Raw genomic sequence first — 15,567 nt, forward strand, 5'->3', positions numbered from 1 at the left:
CATGTCTCTCTCAAATGGGACATTCCAGGCAAAACCTTGGTAATATTAACCAGTTTCCAATTGTGTCCTTTTCCAAGTAGAACAAATTCTTATAGAACTTATGTAGACATAACTATAATGTGAAAATAAGAGTATTCATCATAAGCAAAACACTCTATTTTGCAAACAGGCCCTTTAAATTATTTTAGGCAACTAAGATGAAGGAAACATGAAAGACTTCCCAAGTTTTTTATTTCTTAAAAATAATCAGGCTAAGTTAATCCTCATACCAAAGAGATGCATTTTTAAGTGGCAAAATTTGCTCCCCTAAACCACTCTTGGAGAGCCAACTAGAAGTTCCTAGAGCAGCACTTTGCAATCTTTCTTGTTGTTATTGCCATCTTTATAGTACACAGAAATCATCTAGGAAAATTGTTAAAAAGTGATTCAAAGTCATTAGTCTGAGAAGGACTCAAGATTTTAATTTCAAATATGTTTCTTATTGATGCTTGATGCTGCTGGTCTGTGGACCACAATTAGCATACCAAGGTCTTCACCTAGACAATGATACTCTAATCAACTTGATAGAATCTGATAGGAGAAAAGCAAATAGCTCTCTTGAATTCACCGTTTCCATGACAGAGGTATGAAAGAGGGATATAGCCAGTCAGTGGGACTAATTCTAACTAATTGCCTCATTCTTTTTACATGGTTAACACCTTTGAACCTATTTGAACATTAGTGTATTGCCCTCACATCTATTCTTAATGAGGTTACTTGCCTCATGTATTCAATGAAATTATGCATTATAGAACACATTTGCTACTCATATGTCTGAGAGGGCTCTCTCTTCAATTATTAAATAATTAACCTCTTAAATAAAGAGGCCCTTCATTGTTGGACATGTTCCTACATATTCCTTTTAAAAAAGAAAATCTACTTAGGAGTGTCTCAACAGCCTATATATAGACACATACACATATATCAGCCTATTCAAATAGGCTATGTTTAGTGTTCAGCCTATGCAAATAGCAGTTACCAAGGAGGAACAAGTTTATATGATAGGCAGTAAATACTGCTAATTTCTTGTTTTGAACACTAGTATTCAGCTAAATTTCAATTATGTGTAGTAAGGAAAGGCAGACACAGTATGAAAATTGAACATCCACATATTGGCCAATGATATGATTGCAAAACAGGCAAAGAAAAAAATAACATAGTAACAGAACCCAGATAAACAGATCTCATGTGTTCAAAAGTTTATTTTTAATAGGCATCTGCCTAGCATCTAACAGCTTACAAAAACACAAGTAAACCTATAGTGAGAGCAGAGGGAATCCACTGGAACTCAGATCTTTGCCTTACAAAGTGATACACAGGCAGTTTAAAAAAATATTAATTCAGTTTAACATATTTGCAAGAAGCCCACATGTATCATCTGGCACACACATAGCCCACTTCCACATATGTGATCAAAGATCACAAAACAGGATAGTGTAACAATGGCTGCTACCCGGCAACATACCACTCACTTTCACTTCTCAGAACCACCTTAATATTCTCATTATTTCTAGGTCAAGACAACCTGTTGACTGACAATTTCTCACATCTTGCTAAAAAATCTCACTGCACTGCTGGTTAAAGATGATCCATATAATGTTGTATGAAAAAGCAACAAATCATTCCCATTCGCCAAATATATATTGAATGCCAGCAATGGGCAAAGCACTTAGTTTTCCCTAGTAGTTGAGTCACTGTGTCCAGAGGGGTGTCTGTCACCATCCTGGGGCATTAAAGCCCCATGGTTGGAGAAAGGAAGATGGCTGTGCATTTTTATGCCTGTGCACTCCTGCACTCAGTTGGAAAATGGCACAACTGGGTCAAGAATGCAAGGTATAACTTTTAATAAGCAATTCCCTGTTTATCAAACTTTGACAACCAGGTCAGTGAAGTGAGAAAATTAGACATGACACATAAAAAATACTAACTACTCTCTCAGGTCATATAGTAGGAAAAAAAAATGTTGATTTCCAATAAATTATCATGGTAACATACATTAGATTTTAGTGTTGAGAATTACATTTGCCATCTGTAAAAAATATGTTAGCTATCTATCTCTACTTTTAGGGTGCATAGGCTATTTTTAGCACATGTTCTATGAAGAATGATATATCTGGAGGTTAATTTCTCTAAATTAAATATATATTTAAATGCTATTAAAATAGATTTCATTTGTACTTCACAAAAAGAAATTCAGTGGTATATTTAAGAAAGCACAAAAAGGGTATTTTAAAGATCACCCAAGAATCATTACCATGAATTAGAATTTGATATGAACAAGGATTGACTGAATAGAAATTGTGAACTGTGATGAAAAAAACGGAGAATTACTTAAGAGTGTCTTGTTTTTGACTCTTCACTTGTGTGTGACCTAAAGCAACCCTCTTTATCTCTGTTATTCATTTTTATTATTTGTTATCTAATTCTCCTTAAGCCACAATTCAGGGATCTTATAAGAATATATTAAACCCTTGATAACTAATAGTATATATTAGCCCATTAATCAGATTTTACAGATTCTCAACGTTTTGATTCATTGTACCTCATTTTGCAAAACTTGAAATTGAAATGGTTGCTCTTCCCAGGGATTTCCTTATAGTTTTAATTGTTTGTAAAGTTGACTCAGAGCTTTAGATAAGTTCCTGTAACTGCAAAATAGAAATTATAATTCCTTAAATTCCCATAATTGCAAAATAAAAATTACAGTTCCTTAAGATATGTGACTGCAGTTCAGAGTACCAACTGGTAATGGTTACCAAATCCATGGAAACTTAAATGGAAGAAGCCATTATCAAAACCTGAAGAATACATAAATTGCCTGATTTAAATCGGTTTAGAATTCTAATGCTAGGAGTTCCCGTCGTGGCACAGTGGTTAACGAATCCAACTAGGAACCATGAGGTTGCGGGTTTGATCCCTGCCTTTGCTCAGTGGGTTAAGGATCCAGCGTTGCCGTGAGCTGTGGTGTAGGTCGCAGACACGGCTCGGATCCTGCCTTGATGTGGCTCTGGCGTAGGCCGATGGCTATAGCTCCGATTTGACCCCTAGTCTGGGAACCTCCACATGCCACGGGAGCGGCCCAAGAAATGGCAAAAAAGACAAAAAAAAAAAAAAAAAAGAATTCTAATGCTAGTATGAAATAGAAAATGAATATGACTTGAAAATGTGTTTATACTATTTCACCATTTCAAAGTAATGAACCACAGCTGTTTGGGAGCATTTCTAATGCTCCCCAAATGAATGACTTTGTCTGTATTATTTAAATATTTCACTATTGAAAGTAGCTTAAAAGAATACATTACAAATTGCACAATAAAATTCCATATTGGCTGTCTTCTTGAGCAAACTAATATTATTGGCAATTCGGTAGTCCCATAAAAGATGGTAATATTAAAATATATTTTTGACTTTTAACTACTCACATATCAATTTAGTCTCCTCATCTGTAGAACGATGCAATTAGAGTAAAAGAAATTTGAAATTCATATTTTCTCTAAAATGGGATTATGTTGTAACCTACTTTTTCAGGGAATATTTGTGAACTGTTGCCAAAAGTAATCATTATTTATATAGAGAAAAGCTATACACTGGTGTTAGGTAATTCCTGCTAGACTTACGTGGCTGAACCAGCCATCTATAAATGATGATTAGGTAAATAGATATGTGAATGAAAAATTAATTAGGCTGAAGTGTTTACACATGAGGACTCTTAGCAAAACACAGATTATAAACCACCTTGGACAACTGTATTCCAAACTGTCCAGAGTAAAAGGTGAAATATAAACTGTTTTGAAGTATTAGCATTTAAAACTATAGGTCACTTGCCTCTGTTAAGTTCACTTGAAACCTAATATATTAGAAAGACATTCATTAAAAAAATTTAACTGAAGTAGTAATAGTGGTTATCTCAGGGCAGTCTGATTCCATGTGACCTTTATTTTTCTTATTGATAAATGACTTTCAAATTTTTTTTACCATAAGCATATTTTATAGAGTCAGGGAAATGTGAGAAAAATATATCTATTTTATGTAGTCACTGAAAACTTTTAAAATCCTTATAGGAAACCTATCATTAATCTGTCTGCTACAAAGTCAAGTTATTTATACATTTTAAAGGTATATTAAAATTTGTTTGCTTGAATGTACTCTTGCTTACCCTTTATGTCTGTCTATATTAGAAAACATTGCATTTTAAGGGACACCTTGACTTCTGCATTTTCTTAAATCACTGCTAATTTTCATACAACAAAAAATCAACTCAGGAGTTCCTGTCGTGGCGCAGTGGTTAACGAATCCGACTAGGAACCATGAGGTTGCGGGTTCGGTCCCTGCCCTTGCTCAGTGGGTTAATGATCCGGCATTGCCGTGAGCTGTGGTGTAGGTTGCAGACGCGGCTCGGATCCCGCGTTGCTCTGGCCCTGGCGTAGGCCAGTGGCTACAGTTCCGATATGACCCCTAGCCTGGGAACCTCCATATGCCGCGGGAGCGGCCCAAAGAAATAGCAAAAAGACAAAAAAAAAAAAATCAACTCAAAGAGTGAGACAATAAGATAATGCCTTACTCTTTGGAAAGCAGGTGTTATTGGCATTTTGGTAAAAGAAATTTCATTATTGAGGATAGGCTCTTCATATATCCTGGCAACACTGGCCACTAAGAGACATTAACAAAAAAATAATAAATAAAATAAATAAATAAAAGACATGAACCGACAACTTTATTCTCAACTTTTTCGTGGCTTAAGGAACCATTTACTATTCCCCTAGGAGGAATCAAGGAATGATAGGCTCTGCTATAGGTAGTTGCTGAAACATGCCTATTCCTTCATAGAATGTTGATGGGAGGAAGGAAAAAAAGCTTAAGCAAATGTTGATAAATTCTTGACTAGTATCTCTTTACAAAATGAGAAAGGCAAACATCACTATTTTCCTCAGCATTTATATGTTTTCAGAAAACAGATAGTGATCAAAAGATTCAACAGAGATAAGAAATGGATTTTTCTGTTATTTCCATTGAGGGAAATGAACAGCATATGGAATGATTATTGCTTTTGCCTTAATAGTCTCTAGCTATGTGGAATCACCAAAATTTTGAATGAAACTTGTCTCATGAGAGAAAGGGCTTTTGCTGAACACATTTTATTCTAATGCTTTCAATAATTAGGAAATATGTTAAAACCCTAAAGGAAGGAAAGTATTATAATAATATAAAATTCTGAAGTTTATCAAAGCATCCCATTTTATATATTGCAATGCAATCAGTTTTTACATATGTAAAATATTTTATAGGTCTATTTCCAACAGCTTAATGTACTGAATATACTATAAATCATGATATAATTTTTTTTTTTTTAGAAATGTTCAATGTTTCTGTAGAAAACACACTTCCTTCTCGTGGTTATCTAAGCGGTCCAGATGTTCTGGGTTCTTTGACCAATCCAAAGCATTCCCAGTGGAAGACCAAATTCTTCTAACTGTGCCAATATATCCTCTGGTGGAGGATTGCTTTCAGGATAAACACTGCAGCCCTTAACAAAGGAGTAAAATGGCAATGCCACCTTCACTCTAAAAATTTTCTCTACAGAGACGTTTTGTAGCATTCCATCTGTGCCTGTTTGTATGACATGCTGAAAAGGAAATTCCTTGTAGAGGGAAAGAAAATACTTTTTCTTCTAAGAGATTTTCTTTTAGGCATCAGTGAAGTTTGACACTTTGATACACAATAGTCTTGTCTTCTCAGCTGGTCATTTGAGGCCCATTTTGTTGGGGTTTTTTTTATAGCAGTATCTTCCTTTGTCTGGTTTCTCCCCATCATGCTAAGTCATAGGAGATCTAAGAGATGAAGGAGGCCTATATGAATACATTATATGTTTGTGTGTGTGCAAATACCTAATATACTGTGTACATCTCACATTATGGTCTTTGCATAGACCTATTTCAACATTGCTTTTATAATCCAAAGGGGAAATGTTTTCAGTGATAAAGCTCTCTCTGTATTAGTAAAACTACATTATACATATTGAAAATATATGTCAATTTTTCACTAGAGATAATCATTGTCCTATTTTTCTGACCTAATTTTAAGAAACCTGGCTTAATTGGTACCATGAATCCTTCGATCAAATACTTATTTTTCAAGGTGCATTCTAGTTTCTTTGAAAAGAAAAAAAGAGATAAACTATATTCTAGCTGAGAAATTAGAACATGAATTTGCCTACCATCACTCATCACACCATACACTTCCCTGTACTGCACACCGAACTACTTTTCAAAATCCTTTGCAAGCACTGCTCTGTACTGTGCTACACAGTGTCTGATCCCTTTCTGTAAAAAGTCCCAACAGAAATACAAACATGTACATACACACACAAACACTCTGAGTGAGCTGCTCACCTTTGTTATTATTCTTATAGTTGAGCATTTCTTATACCCATATAAAAGGCCTAGCAGAGTGACACTTAGGTGCACAATAAATTTTAGCTTTTATTATTTTGTCTTTAAATATTTCCTTGTTTGCCTAACTCTGCACCTGCACATTAGCTCCATTCAGGCAAGGAGCATATTTGATCCATTATTTTATCACTAGATCTCAAAGCACTATACCTTGTACATTTAAGGTTTACAAAACAAAAAGAAAATGAATGAATGAATGAATGAATGAAAAAAATAATATACAAGATATAAAACATTACATGATTGATTTCTAAATGCCAAGTGACTCAAAACCTTGCTAGTTCTTTAAGTCTATAAAGATATTGTCATTAGATTTAGGAATGAAAGAATCTTTTAAAATCTGTACTATGAAGTTGACCATTTTTCTATAGAATGAAGTTTTATCGTCAAATTAATAGACTGCATATTAATACTTATACCTCATCAGGGAGTTCCCATAATAGTTCAGTGGTAATGAACCCAACTAGGATCCATGAGGATGCAGAAACCACCACAGAAAAGCTATAACGAATAACATGTGGAGTTCCCATCGTGACGCAGTGGAAATGAATCCAACTAGGAACCATAAAGTTTTGGGTTCGATGCCTGGCCTCACTCAGTGGATTAAGGATCCGGTATTGCTGTGATGTAGGTCACAGACTCAGCTTGGATCCTGCGTTGCTATGGTTGTGGTGTAGGTTGTTGTAGCTGTAGCTACAACTTGACCCCTACTCTGGGAACTTCCATATGCTGTGGGTGAAGCCCCCCCCCCAAAAAAAAAATTATACATCATCAGATGCTTGAGCCTTATAACACATTGTCTGGGAAAATGCTCACAAGTATATTCTTATAATTTTAGAATAGGAATACACCAAAAATTTAACTTATTTTTAGAAAATTGAGTTCATTTTTAGTCATCTAGTCATTCATTCATTCAACACATATTCATTGAGCTCCTACTATGTGTCAGATAGTTTCCAAGGCACTTACATAAAATTAATAAAAAATATGGACAATATAGACAAAAAAAAACTTACCCTGATGGAATTTAAATTCCAGTGCCAGGAGACAGACAATAAAAATATATTGGAGTTCCCATTATGGCTCAACTAGTATCCATGAGGATGTAGGTTCACTCCCTGGCCTTGCTCAGTGGATTAAGGATCCAGCATTGCTGCCATGAGCTGTGGTGTAGGTCACATATGTGGCTCAGATCTGGCATTGCTGTGGCTGTGGTGTAGGCTGACAGCTGAGTTCCAACTAAACTCCTAGCCTGGGAATTTCAACAAGTAGCAGGTGTGGCCCTAAAAAGAGTATATAGATATAATAAAATTAAATATTGTGTTCTATAATGATAAATGCTATAGCGAAAAAGAGAGAAAGGGAAAGTATTTACAGCCACAGGTTTGTGACTTGGAATGAGTGGTCAGTAGACTGAATTGAGAAAGTGTCTATGAGCAAAGACATGAAGAGGCCAAGACGGAGGCAGATAGAATCTGGAGGAGGAACATTCCAATCATAAGGAAGAGCCAGAGCACAATCCCTAAGGTAAAGCACCTGTTTATAATGTAAAACCTTGAACAACACTAAGTGGGGTAATTCAGTATGGTCAGTCATCAAAAAAGCTACAGAAAATACAGGTTCTAAAGAGGCAAATAAATCTCTTTTAGTTGGGAAAGCTTCTCTGAAAGTTCAGCTCTTAGCCTTGCCTTGCAGGATTGGTGAGTTTTGATCAATGGAGAGTTCTAGGTGGTACCGAATTGGGAAAACACATGTCAAATTATATTCACACTGGAGGGGTGATTCCTGCTGGAGGTTAATCAGCTCCTTCAGTTAAAGGAATGAAGGACCTTGAATGCCAACACAAGGGGTTTGTACTTTTTTTTTTTTGAGCAATGTAGATCAGCTAACAATTACTAAAGAAAACTCCAAGGTGAAGTCATGTTTTTGGAAGATTAAACTGAAGGCTTTTGTAGAGATTACAATAGAAGAGCTGTGAGTAACTTTAATCCAAAAGTAATGAACCTAAAACATACTCTAATTACAATAACACTTGTAATATTGTGATCTTACCATTTGACCTTTTATTTAACTTTTTATTTTGAAAAAAATAACCCTGTAGACATCACTGCAAAAATAGTACAATAAATTCCATATAGCCTCTCCAACTAGATTCACCTGTTGTTAACATTTTGACACATTTGCCTTATCTCTCTTGGTCTAGATAGGTAAATAAAAAGAGCTAACACTATGTATACAAACACATATTATTGCTGAACCACACATGAGTAAATTGCAGACATCATAACTAAATTGTTTAATGTGAATCTTCTAAAAATAAGGATATTTTCTTACAAAACCAGAGTATATTTATCAAATTCAAGAAAATTAAAAATGGGAGTTCCCATTGTGGCTCAGTGGTAATGAACCCAACTAGTATCCATGAGAATGCGGGTTCGATCCTTGGCCCTGCTCAGTGGATTAGGGATCTGGCATTGCTATGAGCTGTGGTGTAGGTCACAGACATGGCTTGGATCTGGCATTGCTGTGGCAGTGGAGTAGGCCAGAGGCTACAGCTCTGATTTGACCCCTAGCCCGGGAACTTCTATATGCTGTGGGTGCAGCCATAAAAAAAGAAAAGAAAAAAAAGAAAATTAAAAATGATAGATTGCTATTATCTAATATATAGTCTATATTCTCATTCCAAAGGGTATCCCCATAGTATCCTTTACACCATATTTTCCACCCAGGATTATGCAGTACATTTAATTGTGAAGTCAGTTTAGTCTCTCTTAATCTGGGTTTATTCCTCAGCCTTTCTATGTCTTTCGTGGCATTGGCGTTTTCAAAGAGTAGAAACCAGATTCTATTTTTTAATACCATGTCCCTCAGTTTGAGTTTGCCTGTTATTTCCCCCCTTTTTGGATATTTACCTATATCTAGCTGGAATTCTACATAAATGGTATTACACTCTCTTAATGCATTATATCAGGAGGTACATGATGTTAATTTGTGGCATTACTGGTGATTTTAATTTTAGTCACTTCCTTAAGACTGTGTCCATTTCTCCCTTAATCATTATTAAATAATCAGTAGGAAGATACTTTAAGGCAGTATGAATATCCTTCTTCATCAGTCTTTCACCCATTAACTTTAGCCCCTGTTAATAATTCTTGTCTGAGTCAATTATTATTAGGATGGCAGAAAAGTGTGGTTTTCTAACTCTATTATTCCTTCTATTTAAAAAAATATTCTTTTTTGTCTTTTTGTCTTTTTAGGGCTACACCCATGGCATATGGAATTCCCAGGCTAGGGGTCGAATCAGAACTGTAGCCCCCAGCCTACACCACAGCCACAGCAACACCAGATCCGAGCCATGTCTGTGACCTATACCACAGCTCACAGCAACGCTGAATCTTTAACCCACTGATAGAGGCCAGGGATCGAACCAGCAACCTCATAGTTCCTAGTCAGATTCATTTCTGCTGTGCCACAACGGGAACTCCCCTATTATTCCTTCTATATTTACCAACTGGCATTCTGCTCTGGTGAAGAGCTTTCCAATTTATTAATCTGTTTATAAATAATATAAACTCATGGATTCATGTTTGATTATTATCATTATTCATTTTAAGTTGTCTTTTAATATATACTGCTATTGATTATTTGCTACTTCATAGGAAAAAAATTCAAAATGTAACTTAGCACCCTTCTTAGCTGGTTGGGGAGAGAAAAAGTAAATTCCAAGGATATGCTCTAGCAAACTGTATAAAGAATAATGTGGTTTCTTTTTCTAGTCTCACATTTAATTTTTCATTTTAATAGTTTGTTAATGTGTAACATTTCAGATCCAAGGGCTTGTGGGAGCTTAGTCTAATTAGGGCCTCAATAGAGGTCCCACCTAAGACAATATTTGCCTTCTTAATTGACACTAAGTTAAAGTTGATTTGATACTTTGGTTAAAAACCTCTTTCCAGGAGTTCCCATCCTGGCGCAGTGGTTAACAAATCTGACTAGGAACCATGAGGTTGCAGATTCGGTCCCTGCCCTTGCTCAGTGGGTTAACGATCTGGCGTTGCCATGAGCTGTGGTGTAGGTTGCAGACATGGCTCAGATCTGGCGTTGCTGTGGCTCTGGCGTGGGCTGGCGGCTACAGCTCCGATTCGACTCCTAGCCTGGGAACCTCCATATGCCCCGGGAGTGGCCCAAAGAAATAGCAAAAAGACAAAAAACAAAACAACAAAAAAAAAACCTCTTTCCAAAACAGCAAAGTATACCACTTTGAAGGTAACCTTTTACCAAAGCATTTGGTTGAACAGTTCAAGCTGTTAAATGTAGAGACCATTTTCATTAATTATTGTTATTATTATTGTTCTTATTATTATATATCCTGCCTTGTTCCAAAAAGCACTTTTGCAAGAGCAAAACTACTGTCTTTACATACTAGTTTATACCCTCTAAAAACATTTTCTTGCTATTATATGAGTAGCAATTCGGCTTCTTAATGCGTTACCAGAAAAAAATTATAACTGCTTCCAAATTGCATTGATGTATTATAGAATTGAGTTGAATATCTTTGTAGGCTGAGCATAATTATCCTCCTGCCAGGAACAAATAAGTTATACTGCTCCAGAGAAATAAATATGCATATGAATTTATGTGGATGGGTAAATCTTTATAAAGTTTAGCTCTTTATAACACAATGAGAGAGGCAGAAATGTACTTGGTGAGGCTAATGAATAAACTGGGATCATTATATTGTCTATCATGAATTTCCCCCACAAACTTGCATTTTACTGCATATAAATCAGGGCAGAGCATTTCAAAGGACTTTATATTATGAATGAGGCAATTTTAGGATGAACTATGTAAGAATAAGCCACCTAAAATCTTCAGTTATACTTTAAACAAGAATATATACATAGGGAGAGAGAGGGAAAGAGAGAAAGATACAAAATGTATACTCCAAGCAAAATCACATATAAACTTTGATTTAATTCTTATACCCCTTCAAAGATATCTCACAGAAAAAGTTTGCAAACAATAACACCCGGTACTGGCCAATAAAAAAATAGGATTCCAAACTACACTAGGTAATTGCAGCAAGATTAGTGTAAACCAAATGCATTTATTATTTGCGATGTAATCCAATATACTAAGGGATGGCATGCGCTTTATTTTAATTAGCTGTTTCTTTTAAAGGGTTGCGTGGTCCAACTGTCTTGATAAGAAAAAATTGTAGTCATTGCTCAAAATGCTTGTAGCAAATCTAGTTTTAAATTGAAGCAATTTATTGCTAAAGCAGTCTACTACTGCAGCAATAATCAATGTGTTTTCCCTTAGCCGATACTGGAGCTTTCCACAGACTATTGTTAATTGCCTGTAACTAAATGACTGCTGGTGCCCTTAAATGTAACTCTTTGGCACTTGTTCATTTGTTGTGTTTAACCAAATGCCGGTTTCCCTTAGGTTTTGCCCTAGCGATTTTGCTTTACAATTTTCAATATTCAGTCTCAATCCTTTAAAGGGTGCAGAGTCTATCACTTTAACAAAATAACACAAAGGCTAAACAGATTTTCAAAGGTTTGCACTTTCTCTTTCCATCCTCTGATGTTGAATTGTGCTGAAATGGAATCTTTTTATTTTTTAAATGCTGCCACTCCAGGCAACTTGAACTTGAACTGAAAGACAGATCCCATTTCAAAAGGAAAATGACATTTGCTGGGGCAATACCTTTCACATTGTAATGTAAAGATAAAATATAGCAGTGGGCACCCATCATTTTTTTTTTTTTTTACTCTAACAGAATTTAACCCCTTAGTAATTTTGTCCTGACACAAGATATAAGTAATAATGGCTGGCACTCATATTAATGAATGTGTCCAGCTTGGAGCGAAAGAATATGGAAACTAAATCTGATACACAGTTTTCTTTGGGAATTTACACATGCTATATAAACCAATGTGACAAACTTAAATGGAAAAAATTTTAACCTGCACGCATTTATAATCTGAAAGCATGTATATTACTCTTGCATAAAAATAACCTAGTAATTCTTATGCAAGGTGTATGTATTGAGGGCTGAAAGACATTTCTTTTCCAACTTCCAAGTTTGTTATAAGCACACTGTGCTTCTGCATATAACACTATAGATGTTTCTAGGGGAAATCTGAGATACTGTTGAGATCTCAGGGTAAATCATCTCTTTGTAAATGCTATTTCTTTGACTGGTTTTTGGTATCCCTATTATTAAGTAAATGACATGTGGCTCAGAAGAATTGTTCTTGCTTTATTGCTCATGCTCTAGGTATATATAACTTTTCATATATTTGTAACCTTAAAGGAGGTATACATGTGATATAAGACTATTTCTGTAATTACTAAGCCTTATCAACCCTGCTCTCTTTTTCTCATTACATTTTAGACAGGATTATTGATCAGCCTAGTAAATAGTGTATTCGAGATGATGTATACAGTTTTTTGAGTGGCTCGTGACATCTAGCAATGGCAATAATTCATTTTGGGGCAATTATTTTTCTAAAAACAAGAAGGAATTACTTTCCTAAGATTTTTCTCTAACTTACACATATTCCATTTTTATAAGCTAAAAAAAAAATGTGTATGGAGACCAATGTTATAAATACCATCTGAAGAGAATGAGAATTCTGCTTGTTGGATTAATAGGATAACATTTCAGGCACAGTTTTTGATTGTACCAAAAGCTATTCAACTAGATAGAGGCTTGTAAGGCCTACTGCATGCTCAGGCCCAGTGCCATGGCTCCCGAATCAAAGGATGTGCTTAGGGACACCATGGAAAAAGCATTCCCTGCCTGTGCACTTATCTACAGCAAAGCAGCTGTCCTGACTCCCAGCTTTCCTTACAGCTTTTTCCCACATAGCCCTTAGGTTAGAAATTATAATGGCTCTTTTTAAAAAACAAAAATCATATTTTTGAAGATGTGAAGTACAATTAAGACAAAGCATATAGATCTTAAATGTTCAGATCAATGAGTTTTGACAAATGTATATACTTTTATCCACATCTGAAAAAAAATACAGAAATTTTTTTCACCTCAGAATGTTCTCTCTTGTCCCTTTCCAGTAAATTTTCACATTACCCATTACACAAAGCATCTGTTTTGTGATTTCCATCACTAAGGTTTATTTTGGCCTGCTCTTGGACTTGATTTAAATATAAATATATGGAGGGTAATACTTTGTGTCTGGCTTTCTTCACCTAACATAATGTTGTGAGATTCACGCAAGCTACATGCTATCAGTAGTTCATTCTTTTTACTGCCGAGTATATATCACGTGGACATACAGCACTTTGTTCATCATACCCTGTTAATGAACATTGGGGTTGTTTCCAGGTGTGGCTACTATGAATAAGACTACTCTGAACATTCTTGTGCAAGTCTTCTTGTGAACATCTGCTTGTATTTCCTTTGGATAAATGCTTTGGTGTAGTAGTACCATTGGGCACGTCCACTAGCAGTGTTTGGGAGTCGAAGTTAAGCATTCTGCATTATTTTTTATTTCTTTTCTCACACAACATTTTTAAAGTAATAAATTCCAAGCGTTTAATGCATCGTATTAGAAAACAGTGAATCTGAGGGGAAAAAAATAGTCCAAATGCTTATCTCTCACATTATATGCAGTGTAACTTAAATCAGATTTTTCTGGTAAATAAATTAGTCTGTGGGCATAAGTTAACCTCTTATGCAAGCTTCTATGTATGGTGGAATTTAACTGACATCCTGAGAAAACAAGACCCATTGTACCCCAGAGAACTATCTGCCCACTAATCCTTTCTGTTCACAAAACAATAAAGAGTATTTTATATTTCATTCCTGGTACTTTTGTAGTAACTATCTTGTGAAGTCTCTCACCAGATTGTGCAGATAAAGCTGTCCGATATTTATAAATATAAAATATATAAATTCCTGTGAGGTACTTTTTGGTATTTCATACTTCATATTAATTTACTGAGACTCTAAAAGACCTAATAACTCACTTTATTTTTTGTTCTTAAATTCATAAAGTCCCAATCACTTTTTATATGTTTTTCTTCTGTGTCCCTTTTAATTTTCATAAAAAATACACTTGGTTAAACAGTAGTTATATGTATTACCTTTTTAAACTGTTGAATTAGAAATGAAGCACTAGGTAATAAGAAATATGGCTGAGGGTTTTTTTTTTCTGTAATTGTCACAGGAAAAGTGACATCACTTAAAATCACACACACACACAAAAACACAAAAATGTCCTTGTGAAAAAATGACGAACGTATTTTTCATGTTATTTATCAGTGATATTGTGTGGCACCCATTTGTGAGATCTCAGGAATGATCTTATAACGCAAGAGTAATTGTTACTGCAAATGCATAGATTATTTAAGGTTCTTAGTCTAGGAGTTCCCGTCGTGGCTCCATGGAGACAAATTCTGACTAGTATCCATGAGGATGCAGGTTTGATCCCTGGCCTTGCTCAGTGGGTTAAGGATCTGGCATGGCTGTAGCTGTTGTGTAGGCCGGCAGCTGCAGCTCTAGTATGACCCCTAACCTGGGAATCTCCATGTGCCGTGTGTACGGCCCTAAAAAACAAACAAACAAAAAAAAGAATAAAGTTCTCAGTCTAAGCCTACATTAACTTTTATAAAACTAGATAACCCATTGGTTGATTGTAAATTACAAGATGAAAAATGCCATTATTTTAGAACCATAACTTTAGGAATATTTATCTTTAATGATAATTAAGGAAAATAGTACTTTTCAAGGTAATTGTCAACTGCAGTGAACAATGGCTACCCATCAGTAACATTTGGACTATGATGATCAACGTCAACATGCATACACAGGCACTTAGTTAAAGTACATTTCAAAATCTGTGTTTATATTTTGTTATGATTTTCATGAGCGCTAAAGGAGAAAAAAAGTGCATATTTTATACCTAAAATTGTCTCTTTTTTTAATATAGACATTCAATAGGAATCAGATAACTTGTATACAGTGAATGGCAAGAAAATTACTCTTTTGGATAGAACATAATAGCGTACCTAATAAAGGGAGAAAGAAAAGATAAGGAAAAAAATTAAG

The 15,567-nt window shown here is 35.2% G+C and overlaps 1 protein-coding gene across 1 annotated transcript in view; it reads left to right on the forward strand.

Moving 5' to 3' along the window:
• Positions 1 to 15,567, forward strand: part of IL1RAPL1 (interleukin 1 receptor accessory protein like 1) — a 1,415,748-nt gene that overhangs the window by 1,376,849 nt on the left and 23,332 nt on the right. The gene's annotated exons all lie outside the window — the stretch shown is intronic.

This window comes from Phacochoerus africanus, chromosome X (assembly GCF_016906955.1).
Source record: "Phacochoerus africanus isolate WHEZ1 chromosome X, ROS_Pafr_v1, whole genome shotgun sequence".
Lineage (NCBI taxonomy): Eukaryota > Metazoa > Chordata > Mammalia > Artiodactyla > Suidae > Phacochoerus > Phacochoerus africanus.